This window comes from Dermacentor silvarum, chromosome 10 (assembly GCF_013339745.2).
Source record: "Dermacentor silvarum isolate Dsil-2018 chromosome 10, BIME_Dsil_1.4, whole genome shotgun sequence".
Classification (NCBI taxonomy): Eukaryota; Metazoa; Arthropoda; class Arachnida; order Ixodida; family Ixodidae; genus Dermacentor; species Dermacentor silvarum.
The window spans coordinates 138,015,861-138,031,696 of NC_051163.1; the positions used below are offsets into that span (position 1 = coordinate 138,015,861).

Here is a 15,836-nt window from a genome sequence, read left to right on the forward strand (position 1 = left end):
CTGCACGATATCTGCAACAGCTGCAACTGTTGTCTTTCCTTGTACCTTTCTATATTTAATCCTTCATGTGAATGCTCCGAGACCATGAATATTCCGTTCCTTTGCCAATGATCTTAAAACCACGAATGGGTGGCTCTGAAACAAAAAAAGTTGACAATAAACAGAATAGTTACACGGTCACGTCTTTATTGAAATCGTTATTATGGTTGCTGATCGTGTCACTAACACATCGTCCAGTTTGCACTACCCACGACAGTAACCATATCCTAGCGATAGTTCAGCACAATGTGTTTCCGGGATAATTGGTGCGAATCCATAATTACTTTGTATAGCGCAAACAAGAAAGCGGCTTGTCCTGTCGTCTTTCTTGTGTCCGTTGTGTTGCGCTGCACAAAGTAATTACTGATTAATTATGTTTGTCATAAGCTCATGAAGTTTACAAATTGCTTTATGATGTTAAATTACCCGCGAAAACATTCACCGTCGTTAGAATAACGCTACGTAATATTAACTGAAACGACAGAGAAACAAAACTCGTCTATTTGCTTAACTGCCTCACAGGGAGACTTTAAAAAACTTTGTACTGTAAACCATATAGTCCTAACAGGCGCAGGCACACTCACGAGAAAGCAAGCGCACGTGGAAATAAAAACCACAGAACGCCAAAGGCAAGTATTTGAATACAGTTTTACTGGCATGAGTTGTGCTTCTGACCACGACGTCGACCGCTGGCAAGTACCGCGGAAAACATTGAGAAGCTATACCGCAGGAGTGCGCCCCGCATTTTTCTGACTTCCAACCTAGACAAGCTCGACCGGTCAACCAGCAGAGCGCACGGGAAAGAGTTCGCTCCCAGCAGCACGTTTCTGCTGAGAAAGACTGAAGCTCTCACTAATCGTCTCGCTTGAGGGAAAACAGTCTGATTGCAGCAGTGTACGGGTGCCGCAGGTCAGCTTGGAAGCACTCCGTCGAAAGACCTTCAGAACGCCTGGCGCTCCGAAGTTGTTGACAATTCAAGCATAGTTCATCGTGATTTATTTAGCGCATTTACTATTGCGAGACTTTCGCATTATGTTGCAGTTCTGCAGGGTCACTTCGCGACTGACACAGCGAGGTCACTAGGTTTTAAAAGCAAAGTCTTCTTTGCCTCTTCCTTCGACTTTTCCATTGGTGCTGCTGCTCCTGTCGCTGTCTTGCACGCCGCGTGGAGGAGTGGTTCGGAGCGTGTGGTAGAAGCGTTACACACAGGAAAGGCGACGCGAGAAACGCGTTTGGACCTTTAAATCGACGGTCGTCACTCGGGGGATCCTGGGCGTCCCCACTAGTCCCCCCCCCCCCCCCCTACCCCCTGGCGGCTCTAATTATCCGTGACCCTCCGCAAAAGCATTGCACAAAGTGCCGTGCTTACCTTTGTTCTAACGCGCAGCACTCCAAAAGGGAGGTGGCAGAAATGTAGACAGGAGGTAGGGAGAGGTGGTAGAGAATGGGTAGAGCCGACGCAGTCATAAAATGAGTGAATAACAACTTTGCCACTCTTCGTTCGCATGTCGCATACAAGGGCGCTACTGCTAAGCACGACTGCGGTTTCGGACAAACTAGATCAATTTAATTTCTAGATGCGGTACGGTCCATCTCTGCTATTTCTGAAGAATAAGCACGGTGTAAATTTGTCAAGCGGATAACTGACGCAGGGCGTGCAGACGCAAAGCCGCATTAAAGCAGAGTAGCGTCTAGGTGACATTGCGGAAGCAGCCGCACGTCAAATCAACACTTGTGTGCCCACCATGGTAGCTTTGCGCGTATTGTGTCGCTCGAGATCACGGGCTCGATTCCGACTGCGGCAGCCGCATTTCATCGGGTTCGAAAGCTGGCTCCGAACTTCCGGTTGAGAAAATCGCGTGGAAACCTGGCTGCGCACCGGCGAAGTTGGCACTATAGCGTTGCCGAGGCGTGCACCACCGTTGTCAGGTTCATGGAGGGCAAGAGGACGCTGACGTCCGCGGCTCTTCACTGACGTTTCGCCTGGGCTTCGGAAGCCCTCACGCTCGAATTGGCACGTCGACGACGAGCCCTTTCACGAACGCGTTCATTCTGGAAGCATTTCCGTAAAATTACTTCAAAATTAAGCCTGTGCGTTAGTAAGACAATATTTTGTACGCGCGATAGATGCGTGCTGCTATGCACTATGTACTGTGCCGCTGAACGTGTACAGCGCTTGGAAGTCTTGTTAAGCTCTGTACAGATTTTACGAGTACTTCCTGGCCCACCGCTCTTTGAAAGGGTAATTAAACTGATTTATTTATTATTTATTTATTATTTATTTCGGTCTAACGGTCGCATGAACGGAGTGTGTAAATTCGTTGTAGGCATTACAAGTGTTTTTGCAATCAACTTTTTCGTGTACAGTATCCGGATCCTGCAAGGGCGAAAGACGCATGGGTCACAGCGCGACGGTGCACGTGACACCGTGGCGAAAAGGATAGTTTGAAACTGCTAACCTCTGTCGCAGCAAGATTAAAATCATATCTAGCTGCATATTGAACGACTGATAAGTTAGACTCTGTATTTTGACTACTAAGCGAACCGCCCTTGCTCCTTGAGAAAGTAATTGCAGAGAACTAAAGTTTCAGCAAGCGCAACGTTTTTCCTACGCGTGAAACATCTAAGTGGCCACCCTATTCCACGTTGACGGTGCTCTTGAGCCAAGGTACAAGTTCTTTTCGACGCGTCAAGAATCTACCAGAGAACTGCACCAGCGTGCGATCGACCCACACTATGCATGTAAATTTGGCCCATATTTGTATTCGCCCGACGACAGCTTCTGCGGCGCCATAAATCTAGGCATATCAGCACGTGCACACTGGGTCATTGACGCGCCGGACAGACCGTGCCGCCACCGTCGCGCTTGCGAAAGCAGCTGGCTTGCCTAATGTGGCCAGTACACACCTGCACTTCAGAAATGTACACAACAACGAGGTCCGCAATTTGGCACTTTTTGACTAAGAGAAGAAAAACTGGGAAAAGGCATTCTTTCTCTTCATGTAGCTCGTACACACTTCACGTTCGCCTATTTTTTATCACAAACACGGCAGATATGCAGTTTTTTGTTGGTTTTTTCACTGTTGCCTGCCGCTTTATTTCAGATATTCAAAGAATGCAAAACTGATTGTTGACTAATTACGCTTCTGGTTCAAATTTATCAAAACAGTGCGCCAGGAATAGGTTAGGTTTGTCAAGGCGAAATGCTATGCAGCGCATTTGCTTGATTAAACGCTATATAGTAGAACACAAATAGTCAACGAAGGGGAGTGAATGAGATAAGCCAACGGTGCATTTGCAGAGACGACGATGATGCAACAGATTGCGCAAATCTCGTCGACGGTATCGACGCCTGACTCTGGCATTTATGGCGTTCCTTGCATTCGTTTTGCGCAGGACTGCTTTAACGTAGCCTTTCCTTTCGCTCGAGCCTCGTTATCATACGCGCTCACCACCAACTGGCCCACCACTTACAGCTCTGAACCTACTTCTTTAAGCGCAACCAAAATGAAGTTTACTTATTATGCTATCATCCGCAGTGGTAGCTTAGCGATTTCGGCGTTGCGCTGCTGAGCCTGAGAGCGTGGGATGAAATCCCGGCCGCGGCTGGGCGCATTCGATATGGGCGAAATGCAAAAACGGCTGTTTACCATGCATTGGGTGCACGTTACAGATCCACAAGTGGCCAAAATTATTCCAGCGTCCCCCAGTACGGCGTGCTTCATAATCAGATCCTGGTTTTGGCATGTAAAGTCCCAGAATTAAATTAATGTTGTTATGATATCATATAGGAGAACAGCGTAGAAATCTAACAAGCACTAAGAGAGGCTCAACGAAGACATACAGATACAGCGCGGTTCTTTGTACAATAAAACTTTCTCTTGGCCCAGTTGGTTCTTGCTGAATGTCATAATTGCCACAGAACGCACACACAAAGAGTAAATGAAAACACACGCACGCGACGACACGGGCGGCCTGTGTCTTCGTGTGTGTATTTTCTTTTGCCGTTTGTGTGTGCGTTCTGCGGCAATTATGTCATCCACTTTCTACAAGGCGGTCATTTTGCCAACAAACATATTTTATTCTAATGACCACCACAAAAGAAGAAAGGCATGCACAGAGATACTGCTTGTCATGTCACTATCGCGCATTGATGGTGGTTCCCAAGAACGTCAGCTCTTTTTCACACAAGAGCTGACGTTTTCAAAAGAGCTGAATGCGAGACCATCTTGGTGTGCACTACCATGAGTGTGGCTGCAAACCCGCCTTCGATAAATGTAACTTTATCGCTACTGACTAATCAGCGCTTATTACAGAAATTGTCGACGCTGCCGAAATAGCACGTGTGTGTACAAAGTTTGTAAGCTGTGCATCTGTCCGAAAAAGAGCTGGCCTTTTTTGTAACAATGCGCAATAGCGACATCAGAAGCAGCACGCATGTTTTTCTTGTTTTGTTGCGGTGATCATATAAAACCTGTAAACCGTCAAAATAAATGTTTTGCTGAAGCTACATTGCTGTGTGCATCTTCCTAGTGTATCTTTTCTTGCTTGTCAGATTTCTATGCTGTTACTATGTGCGCTCAACAACCAACAAGCCCAACTTGCTATGCTATTCAATTAAATATGCGACACAATAAAAAATATTTCGTTCTAAATCTTATTATGATCTCATTTCCATACAGCTTAGGCTTCTTGTTTATCGGTATTATTTTTCTTGCGTGTTTCTGTTTTCGAATACGGATGGCCAGATGCTGGGCCGAAATGTTCCGATATTCTAAAAAAAGTGAACATTTGCAAATGTCATAACGATCGCCCCATTTCTGAAATGCTTGTACGCCGGACTAGAATAACTTACATTCAAATGGTCTTCCGTTTAGCGATTGACCAGTGGTGCTCAGGCTACGTGATCACCGAGATCGGTTGGCCGTGGACGATGGACGATATGAGAGGAACATCGAGAGAGAGGAACCGGTGCATTATACCGGCCGTTTATTCGGATAGAGCACGTTGTAGAATATCTGATTATTGAACTGCGATAGAGGCTTAATTTCAACGAAGGTAGTCAACCTTTACTCAAGAAAAGAAGATGATGTTATGTGACCAACCCTTACTATCGGGTGGACGTGGTTACAGACGTGGTTATAGCCCAAACTGCCGCTGTACGACCTACTTTACAGAAAACAACAACACCAAAGCACATAAGGTAGGTAAAAAAAAATGCTGCGACAAACGATTAAGCTGCACTGAAGTTGCACGTTCACATTCCTGGAGCCGCGTGAGACACTGAGGTGCGATGAGGGCGGGCTGGAGAGAGCGCATCGCATGAAACGCCTGTGGCTAGCTCCAGTTGCCGCTCTGCAGCACTCGAGACACTTTTTCGTCCACGCGACTGCCACTCTCTCAGAACTAGGGGCACTTGCACTTTAGCTTCCACTGTCAAGGTTCGCAAATCCAAGAGCTACTTCCAGGGTTACCCCCTTCGCAACAGGTGTTCCCTCACACCGGAGGACCACATGCTCAACAGTTTCGTCCTCTTTGCCACACGCCAAACACAGCTAATAAGTCACATCACTGTTTATGCCCCGTAGGCGCACGACACTACGAAGCGCACCAGCTCCTGCCTCAAAAGAGCAGCCTACACTCCAGGGTATTGTCAAAGGATGGTACCATGACAATGGTGCTTTCATCGAGCCGGTAAACAGTCAAATACTACCAGTAAAAGGTAAATGTTTGATTTACAGTGGATTATTTTTATCAACACTAAATTATTGCCACCTTGTATAGAAAACATTTAAAAACCCAGTCTAAGTCAAAGCGCGCCGTTCGTGCAAGCACTAACGTTTCATATGCTACTCATACATCTCCTTATTTTAACGCATTTAATATACTAAAAGCAGAATTTATGTACGCATTCCGTCTTTCCTGTAACTATCGTCTCGCTATCAAAACGAATAACGCTGACTTCGCCAGTTCGTGTCATTTAGCAAAGCGGCATTTCTTATAGAACACAAGAATCCACGATCCTTGGCTCCAGCGATTATGCTGCACAAACTACGGAAATAAGTCGCCATCATTCCAACTAGCTGCACTCTTAAACAAATATGCCAAACGTGGCATAATCGCCGAAACTGCATCCACGCGCACGTTTTATATGTTCTTATCAGGTCAAGATACGACTTAGCTCACGTACCCATGGAGTCGTTTGCCGGCTGCTGCTTGCATAGTTTCAGCAACACTGCGTATTATTTATTGCAGCAGTCGCAGAACGCCGTCAATTGTATTTGTAGCGCATTGCATTTGTCAATGACTGTCTTATTTTTCTCTAACGCTGTTTAGTTTTGGTGGCACAAAATTTTTACTATACGTCACAATTTTTTCTCCTTTTCTGTCTCTCCTTTCGCTTTCTCTTGATCTCTTTTCTTTTAGAATTACGAGGTTATTTATTTTACATGTAGAGAAAATGGCAAACTGCTTCGTTGCCTCTTCTGTTTAAATTTCACCTGCTCAATGCGACACTAATTTTCAACCTCATATAATATGAGGTTGTATTCGTGTGGATCCTGTATTTCAGATTTTTGCACGTTGTATATGACAACGTCAAACCCGTTCTGCTTAATATTAAGTAATCATAGGTCCATCTTTCGTCAAAGTGTATGTTTTCTTCAATAAGTATGTTTAGTTGTTTCGTATTAAGATATTATTTACATGTATACCGCGGCTCACTTGCTGCTCGAATTCGTAGGTGCCTGGAGCCTTGTGAAGCTACAGTTTGCGGCTTTTTTTTTCGCCCCCTTCCCCTATTTCTCACGGAGAAATAAAGTTCGTTTTTTGATTGATTTGCGCTACAATGGTTTCCCCTGAAAGAAATGCCAGGATATACCCTTGTGGTCAGCAATGTCGTCAGCTCGGCGTACGTTTATTTAGCAGTATGTGCGTTCACGCAGCGCGGAAAGTTTTCTTCTGTTCCGCCCAGTGAGCACCGCATCCGCTGCACGCTCGCGTCACGGCATCTGTTTAAAGGGCGGGGAACAACCGCGCCGTGTCCTCCCAAGAGGCGGTCATCAGCAAGAAACGCTAATTGCGGTCATCTATCCCCACCGAAATTAATTAGGAAGAGCCGTTCTACTGGGCCACGCGGAGACGGCACTTAATAACACTAATTATCAAAGGCGGCGCCGCGTGCTCTCACGGTCGCCCAGCCTTCGTTCGCGACCCCGAGCGATTTGTTTCGGCCGACGACAGCGACAGGAGCGCAGCGGTTCTCTCGACGGAGCCGCCGCAGTTTACGTGTCGGGGCCGCGCCGTCGGGACGCATATTCTACCTGGACGCCGCGAACCAACGAGCGCCTGTCGGGACGGCACGCAATGGTCTTTCCCGTGCTGTGCGCGATGTTCGTCACCGCCGTGGTCTACCGAGCGAGACCCTCGATCGCGCTTTCGGCATATGATTCGGGACTCGTACATACGCTGATACGCTGTGTTGAAACGCTGATTCCACGTCCTTGTAGCAAACTCAATGCGACGCTACAGCCTTCGGCTCTGCCTCGGTTCGACTCGCTCAACGAACTTTACTGTCACGCCAGTTCTTCGTGAACAACCCCAGATGACAAGGAGTCCTACGATATTAATGCGGCGCATTCTTGACCGAGCCAACAATTTTTGTCGTGTAAAGAGCATCTGGCCTTTTCTGCAAAGCAGCCAGTATTCGAAGCAATCAGTATAAATAAAGAAAGCACGCTTGCATTTGTTATCGTACGTGGCTTTTGCCCGAATAAACTAGTACCATTGTGACGCTGAAGGAAGTGCGTGGAGGGAGATGCGTAGTCACCTACGACATCAATGTGCCTCTTGAGAAGCTGTTTTGCATCAATGGGCGGACACCCTTGTTTTTGGTTGGACGTTCAACGGAATTCTCGAGTTTTACGTGCCAAAACCACACTTCGAATATGAAGCACACCGTAGTTGGGGTCCCCGGATTCATTGCGACCACCAGGCGATCGTTAACGTGCAAGGGACACGGGCGTTTTCGCATTTCGTCCCCATCGAAATGCAGCCGCCGCGGCGGGGATTTGCTCCCGCGATCTCGTGCTTAGCAGCGCCACACCATCGCAGCTAAGCCACCGATGCGTGTGAGTTCAGGTCGCATTGGTGCTAAAGTCAGCTCGAGTGCGGTCCCCCTCTGTTCGGGCGGCTAACCCTTACAGATTTCTAAAGGCGCACATACCCTGTGCCACGGGACACACACATATACATACAGAGTGTTTCATTTCACCTGCACCACTTTTTTAAATTTGGTATGACGTATTTCCGTCACGGAAATAGCACTTTAGCTTTAGGAAATAGCTATTTCCGTCACGGAAATACGTCATAGAACATAATACAAAGAAAGAAACCAGAAGAAAAAGTTCCACAAACATGCAAAAATTGGAAATCGAACCCACGACCTCTCGGTCCGCGACGATAGATCGCCGAGCGTTTAACCCATTGCGCCACAAACGCATGTGCAGAGAGCTACACAGACGCGCCTTATATATCTAACACTCCTCCGTGTACCCGCGCTCTTGCTCGGGGCGGTGCCGCCGCCTACGAGCAGAAAAGAGAAGTACTGCATTATGACACTAACGCGCACCGACAGTGAACGCTTCGGTGGTCTCAGCACTACGACGCCTCGATGCCAGCATTCGAAGGGACGCTGGCATCAAGAAGCACTACCAACGCCACCTAGGTGGCGTTCACCGTACTCAGCACAGCGGAGCGTGGCCTCCGCAATTAGCTCTGAAAATGTTTCTGAAGTTGATCGCGGAGGCTGCACCACTTTTTTTTAAATTGCCTGTGGCAGATAGCACCATTATAATCCTTGATCTAAATTATTGGATGAGGCGGTCATTACTTCCACAAGAAATCAGAACATCTAATTAAATAATGAACATATTACGCTAATTAACTTTTAATTACTTATTTTACTGTACATCTTTCAATCTACAAATTATAGCCGCTGAGTTCGCAAGGCGTATCCACTTAGAACAAATTCTCAGGACTGAACCAGTTTCGATATAATAATTTTGAAAGTGTCCGATGGGCGTTGCAGTTAACTTTGTGCTTCAATGCATACAACAGCGTTTTCCTCAAAAAGTCAACTGGAATGCCCATGCATTTCGTCGGACACTGAAATTTAATATATCGAAACTGGTTCAGTTCTCAGAATTCCAACTCAGCGGCTATAATAGCTTTCCTTTCTCGTTGATTACAATTTATTGCGCCTGCGCATGCTGAATTTGTCTGTTGTTTTTTTTCTTCTGTTAGTTGCGATAGTGGTAGAGTATACGAGATACTGACTGAAAAAGTTGTCGCAGTTTCACCTTCGTCATCAATTGCGATAGCAAATTTGTAGAGAGCTATACGGAGTAGTGATAGTAGCTTTATCAGCTGTATAAACTTGGACATGCAGCAGCACCGGCAACACGCTGAACTGTTGTCGACGCCGTCGGCGTTTTGCCCGCGTTCGCACAAAATGCGTGCGGCGTTGGTGACTGTTGCTGGTGCCTCTGCGATAAATAGGCACTTGGTGCCGCAGCTAAGCGTCGCCTCCCTTCCCTGCCCCTCCACCTCCCCCACGGCCTCTCGCGCGTCGGAAGAAGGCGCGTTTGCTCTACATATATGATGATTGTAAAGGAGGAAAGAGACGCCTACTTCTGCAGCCCCGCACGGAGCAGAACGCGCGTTTGTTCTCCGCCGTCTTTCGTCGAGCTGGCCTTCAACTCAACACCACGAAGTGTAATTTCGGCAGACGACAAATAACAGTATTTGGCCATCTTGTAAGTTCCATTGGCGTCCCGCCTGACCCTGACAAGATTCAAGCCGTCAAGAACTCCCCAGTGCCGTGTTCTGCTAAAGCTGCTCGGAGTTTCGTTCGATTATGCTCGTACTTTTAGCCTCTTATACAAAATTTTGCAAGCATCGCTCACCCTCTTACGGATCCTTTAAAGAAAAACGTGGCTCTCTCATGGGGCCGCGAACAAGCAGCCGCATACTCCGCGCTGACCGACTTGCAGACCTCATCACCTATACTGGCCCACTTGTTTATTTATGTATTTATTCATGTTACCCCTAAAGGCCCTCACGGGGAGGGTATTACATAGGGGGGGGGGGGGTGATACAATCATTAAAAACGCTGTACATACTAGAAAGAACAACAACAATACATAGACAATATAAAAAACAGCAATTAAAACAAACCATAATACGAAAGGTAAGGATGAACAAAGAAGAATCAACAAAATATTATTACACATTTCCATCCCAGCGAAGTGTGATGGCAAATTGTTCCACCGAATTATCGTGCCAGGGATGTGTGAGTTGGCATGAGAGGATGAATGACACTGTACGCGTTTAACTTTGAAAGAATGGTCATGTCGTGGAAAGATGGCATGTGGAGACTGAAAGAAATTGTTGTCAAGCGATGGATGGTGATAAAGCTTATGCAAAAGTATTAAACGAGCAAGTTTACGGCTATATGATAGGTCTTCCAATTCGACACGTTCTTTTTTTTTTAAGTTCTGAGACGCTTGTATAGGATGAGTAGTCTGAAAAAATAAAACGAAGAGCACGGATCTGGGAGGATTCGATGTTAGTGATAACGTATAGGCTTGATCGGGATCCTAAATCACCGCAGCATACTAAATTTTAGGACGTATTAGGGTAGCACAAGCAAGATTTTTTACGTGGACGGGGCATGTTTGAGGATACGTTTAAGAAGACCAAGAGAGTGGTTAGCAGACGCTAGGGTGAAGTCGATATGGTGATGCCATGTTAAGTCACTCTGAAGGTGCACGCCAAGGCACTTGTAAGTTGTTAGCTCTACAGTATTGCTTTTAAGGATGTAAGTGGTTGGAATACGAGATTTACAACGAGTGAAACAGGTATGTTTTGTTTTAGAAACGTTTAAGGTTTAAGCAGGATGAGCACCATGTGCTTACTTCGTTGAGGTCAGTTTGTAGGGATTGGCGGTCAGTGTCATTGGTAATCTTACGGTAAGTTGCGCAGTGATCAGCGAAGAGTCGAACTATGGATCCCACACAGGCAGGCAAATCATTAATATAGATTAGAAAAAGCAAGGGACCGAGCACGCTTCCTTGGGGTACACCAGATGTCACATGAGCAGAAGATGAGTTAGAATTATTGACAGAGGTGAACTGAGTTCTTGACGATAGAAAGCCTTTAATCCAGGCGAGCATATTAGGGTGGATGTTAAGCTGTGCTAGTTTCAGTAGAAGTCTGCGGTGAGGGACCCGTTCAAAAGCCTTTGAAAAATCCAGAAATACTGCGTCAACCTGAAAGCCCGCGTCAAGTGATAAATGTAAGTCATTAACATAGCCAGCGAGTTGAGTGTCAAATGAAACAACCCTTGCGGAAGCCGTGCTGATATTTTAAAAATAATGTTACGATCTTCGAGGTATCTAATTACTCGGCTATGAATGACATGCTCAAGAAGTTTGCAAATGGTGCTGGTAAGTGATACGGGTCGATAGTTAAGAGGGAAATAGCGGTCCCCTGACTTGAATATAGGTATTACCTTGGCTACGCGTGAGTCATTGGGAATTGACCCATTTGATAATGATTGTGAAAAAAGACTGGACAAGACAGAACAAATGCTTAGTGATATGTACTCTTAAGTATATTATTGTTAAAGCCAAGCTGATCCGAACTACTAGTAATTTTAAAGTTCATCAATAACTATTTCAGGCATGCGAATATCATCAAATATATTTAATTCGGGAGAGTAGTTTTTACCAACCTTCGTTGGTAAAAACTAATGAGAAGGTTTCGTTAAAAACCTGAGCACATTCAGATTCATCAGTTACGACGCCGCTACTGTCGGTAAACAAAATGTCAGGATTTATGATGCGCCAGAATTTACGAGGGTTTTGGGTTAACAGAGATGATAAGTCATGATTGAAAAACAAACGTCGAGTGGATTTTAGGAGTGGTACTCTTTATCGCATTTCTTATATTTTTCCCACGCGCTCAAACGAGCGTTTTTTACTGCCTGCCGATAAAATCACTTTTTCTTGCTGTTCAGACGCCGCAACTTCTGATTAAACCACGGCGCGCTGCTGTTGCATTTTATAGACATGAGAGGAACAAAGTCATTGAAAAGGTTAGTAATAGTAGCTTCAAACAAAACCCAATTTTGCTCAACGGCTCGCAAGGAATACTGATTCAAGAACTCAGCAGAGAAACAATCCAATTCAGAGTTAATTTTGTCATAATTAGCTCTGCTGTAACAGCGATTCTGATTTGTTTAATAGTGCTTTTCTTTTCGTTAAAGAAACCTGCAATGCGTACTGTTATTACGTCATGATCCGAAATGCGCTATAAGTGAATTATTTCTGAGCAAATGTAAGGGTTATTTTTTAATATCACGTCTGTAATGTTGGCGGTGCTCGATGTGCGACTTGTGGGATCAGTAATAAGTTGCGACAGTGAGAAATCAAGACATGACTGAAGAAATATATGAGCTTCGCTTTCACTCGCAGTGACAGATTGTGTGAACCAGTTTATACTAGGAAAATTAAAGTCTCCGAATATGAGTACAGCAGAATTTTGGAAACGTATACACATTTCACACAGAACTCAAATGAAATTCGGAAGAAAAACAATGATTCATATTAGCAGGATGGTAGATAGCAGTAACGATTATATCAATAGAACAGAACTTTAAAGAAACCCATACACATTCGAGAAAGGAACTAATCCTTACCGGCACAGTCAACAAATCATCCTTTATTGCTAAGAGTACACCACCTCCTCTACGGTTTGATCTATCACATCAAAAAAATATATATATTGAAATGTGTTTCGCTGACAAAAATTGTGTTAGCTGGAATAACATCAGCGAGCCATGTTTCAGTTACTGCTATTAATGATGCGGAACATGAGTCGATTAGCGAAGATATTTCGACACACTTTGATAAGACACCTCCGATGTTAGTGTAAAGAAAAAAAATGATTTTATCGGTAATATACATCGAGATTTGTGAAGAATTTGTGAAGAAACTGGGTCTGATCCGAGATAAAAACAGAAGCACGTCATTCATCTGCGGAGTGCTGAGATACACAAATTACGCGTCCAGCCTCACTGTCCCACAAAAACATGATTATTTATCTGAAGCTTATTAAAGACGAGGCGAATGCAGTCACCGTGTTTCCTTACGGATTTTGCGTACTTCCATAGGTGACGGCGCTTCACTCGGACGGCCTCGGAATAATCACGAGCGATGCTGAAGTCTGTGTTCCTGAGCCTAGAGCCATTTCCTATCACAGATTAAACTTCTTTATCATTGTAGAAGTTAGCAATGATTGGCCTCATCTTACTAGCCGAAAAGCGGCCCAAACGATGCAATTCGTTCCCTCTGCGCCCACTAAGTTCCGACTGACCTCAGTGGACATGGCATAGTTTTGATGTATGTAGTGCGCGAGACAGTGCCGTGGTTGGAGATGAAAATAAGAGGACGACAAAGGGTGCGCGAGCGGAGGTGAATCCCGTGCTAGATCAAAAAAATGTCACAGTTTCGCCCTAAGGGCGAAGCAATGAATGCGATAGCAACACAGCAATGTCATACGAAGTATAAGGTGAGCGGCTTTGGTAGCAACAACACGCAGAACTGTTGTCGACGCCATCGGCGTTTTGCCCGCGTTAGCTCAAAATGCGTGCAGCGTTGGTGACTGTTGCCGGAGCCTATAGCAGCGTTTACATGAATGCGACAGAATGCGACAGTAGCGCATCACATTTCCTAGCGCATCACGTGTAATGCGATGCGCTAGCGTTTACATGTAGCGCATCACCCCTGGTGCGCTGGTGGCGGCACACGCACATTGAACGCAAAGCAGCGCTTGCAGACGCTTCCGGCGTCACGCCACGAAGCAGCTCGGCGAGCGCCCAGCAGATCCACAGCAAATTGTATTTCCTATAATTCCTAATGCGCTGTAATCGCGTTTACATGCATTGCGAAAGTCGACTTACGCGTCTCAATCCACCCCTGCCTGACGCATTAATGCGACGCGCTTTCCTAGCGCATTATCCCCGTTTACATGGATGCGATGCACTAGAAAATTAATGTGATGCGATGCGATGCGCCAGTTGTCGCGTTCATGTAAACGCGGCTTCTGATATAAATAGGCACTTGGTGCCGCTAAAGGTGCCGCAGCTAAACGTCGCCTCCCTTCCCTCCCCCTCCCCCACGGCCTCTCGCGCGTCTGAAGAAGGCGCGTTTGCTCTACATATATGGTGATTGTAAAGGAGAAAAGAGACGCCTACTTCAGCAGGCCTTAAGCGAGCACGGCGCAGAACGCGCGTTTGTTCTCCGCCGTGCGTTCACTCCCCGTGAAAGACGCGCCCCTCGCGCCCTTTCACTCGCACATACAGCGTTCGGCGCGCGGCGACGATTTCATCTCCAAATGACGTCATACGGAACCTCACAGCGACGGCGACGGCGACGGCGACGCCGACGGCAGAAATCTGCTTTTGAGTGTCCATATAATTGCTATCGCAATAAAACGACGACGTCGAAGAGCGTCAAGCACGAGAACGGACGAAACAGGAAGATCAACGGAAGGTGATCCAATCGCTAGAACCCCTGGTAGAACCCGGTAGAACCCAGGGGCCAATCGCCGGTGAACACGGGACTCTGAGGGTCACCAATCCGATAGAGACAAATGGGCCAGAGCGGCAGAAAAAGCAAGGCGCGCTGGCACAAGAGCAGGAGTTTCAGGAAGCGATGCCAGCAGAAGGTCGGCCACCGGAGCTGAAAACGGGCCGTCGGGTTCCAGACCCGAGCCACCAGAACTTCACCCGACCGGTGCATTCTGCCATCCTGTTCCCGGGCGTCGCCATCTCGCCAGATCGCGGACCTGAGGCCCACGGACTCCTGTGCCCGGCAGGAGTCCGTGGGCCCCCTGCTGGGCAGGAGGCCCAAGGCATAGCGGGACCAGTCGGGCTACGAGCCCGAGCTTTGGCCAGAACGCCGCTCCCATCTGAACGTGCCGCCAAGCCGCCTGCGTCCCTTCTTCAAGCCGGAGCTGCTACACTCTGATCGGCCGTTCGTCGGTCAACCACATCGACATTTTGGTCAGACCAATGCCGCTCCTTTCGTCGTTTCGCCGCCGCCCGTCCACGTCAAAATATTGCGCGCGCCTGCACTCGTGATCTGCCCTAACTCGGGCGGTGTTGACATTGTTCTAGCTCTATGTGTATGTTGTTTCTTGCTGTGAATTTTATTGCGATAGCAATTATATGGACACTCAAAAGCAGATTTCTGCCGTCGGCGTCGCCGTCGCCGTCGCCGTGAGGTTCCGTATGACGTCATTTGGAGAAGAAATCGTCGCCGCGCGCCGAACGCTGTATGTGCGAGTGAAAGGGTGCGAGGGGCGCGTCTTTCACGGGGAGTGAACGCACGGCGGACAACAAACGCGCGTTCTGCGCCGTGCTCGCTTAAGGGCTGCAGAAGTAGGCGTCTCTGTTCTCCTTCACAATCACCATGTATGTAGAGCAAACGCGCCTTCTTCCGACGAGCGAGAGGCCGTGGGGGAGGGGGAGGGAAGGGAGGCGACGTTTAGCTGCGGCACGCAGTGCCTATTTATATCAGAGGCTCCGGCAACAGTCACCAACGCCGCACGCATTTTGAGCGAACGCGGGCAAAACGCCGATGGCGTCGACAACAGTTCTGCGTGTTGCCGATGCTGCTGCATGTCCAAGTTTATACAGCTGATAAAGCTAATGTCATTACTCCGTATAGCTC

The 15,836-nt window shown here is 47.0% G+C and overlaps 1 protein-coding gene across 1 annotated transcript in view; it reads right to left on the bottom strand.

The window, feature by feature from the left end:
- LOC119430985 (sodium- and chloride-dependent GABA transporter 1-like) overlaps nucleotides 1–15,836 on the bottom strand; it is a 515,747-nt gene that overhangs the window by 85,970 nt on the left and 413,941 nt on the right. The gene's annotated exons all lie outside the window — the stretch shown is intronic.